Genomic DNA, 1,217 nt, shown 5'->3' with positions numbered 1-1,217 from the left:
GACTGGCTGAATGGATACAAAAACAAGACCCCTACATATGTTGTCTACAGGAGACCCACCTCAAAACAGGGGACACATACAGACTGAAAGTGAAGGGCTGGAAAAAGATTTTCCATGCAAATAGGGACCAAAAGAAAGCAGGAGTAGCAATACTCATATCAGATAAAATAAGACTTTAAAACAAAGGCTGTGAAAAGAGACAAAGAAGGTCACTACATAATGATCAAAGGATCAATCCAAGAAGAAGATATAACAATTATAAATATATATGCACCCAACACGGGAGCACCGCAGTATGTAAGACAAATGCTAACAAGTATGAAAGGAGAAATTAACAATAACACAATAATAGTGGGAGACTTTAATACCCCACTCACACCTATGGATAGATCAACTAAACAGAAAATTAACAAGGAAACACAAACTGTAAACGATACAATAGACCAGTTAGACCTAATTGATATCTATAGGACATTTCATCCCAAAACAATGAATTTCACCTTTTTCTCAAGCGCACATGGAACCTTCTCCAGGATAGATCACATCCTGGGCCATAAAGCTAGCCTTGGTAAATTCAAAAAAATAGAAATCATTCCAAGCATCTTTTCTGACCACAATGCAGTAAGATTAGATCTCAATTACAGGAGAAAAACTATTGAAAATTCCAACATATGGAGGCTGAACAACACGCTGCTGAATAACCAACAAATCACAGAAGAAATCAAAAAAGAAATCAAAATTTGCATAGAAACGAATGAAAATGAAAACACAACAACCCAAAACCTGTGGGACACAGTAAAAGCAGTCCTAAGGGGAAAGTTCATAGCAATACAGGCACACCTCAAGAAACAAGAAAAAAGTCAAATAAATAACCTAACTCTACACCTAAAGCAACTAGAAAAGGAAGAAATGAAGAACCCCAGGGTTAGTAGAAGGAAAGAAATCTTAAAAATTAGAGCAGAAATAAATGCAAAAGAAACAAAAGAGACCATAGCAAAAATCAACAAAGCCAAAAGCTGGTTCTTTGAAAGGATAAATAAAATTGACAAACCATTAGCCAGACTCATCAAGAAACAAAGGGAGAAAAATCAAATCAATAAAATTAGAAATGACAGTGGAGAGATCACAACAGACAACATAGAAATACAAAGGATCATAAGAGACTATTATCAACAATTATATGCCAATAAAATGGACAACGAGGAAGAAATGGACAA

General features: G+C 35.3%; 1 protein-coding gene across 1 annotated transcript in view; it reads right to left on the bottom strand.

The window, feature by feature from the left end:
• Positions 1-1,217, bottom strand: part of HMG20A (high mobility group 20A) — an 82,668-nt gene that overhangs the window by 12,473 nt on the left and 68,978 nt on the right. The gene's annotated exons all lie outside the window — the stretch shown is intronic.

The sequence above is a fragment of the Bison bison genome, unplaced genomic scaffold (assembly GCF_000754665.1).
Source record: "Bison bison bison isolate TAMUID 2011002044 unplaced genomic scaffold, Bison_UMD1.0 scf7180017864181, whole genome shotgun sequence".
NCBI lineage: Eukaryota > Metazoa > Chordata > Mammalia > Artiodactyla > Bovidae > Bison > Bison bison.
The sequence above is the reverse complement of the archived record's forward strand: the minus strand, read 5'-3'. Positions and strand labels throughout refer to the sequence as shown.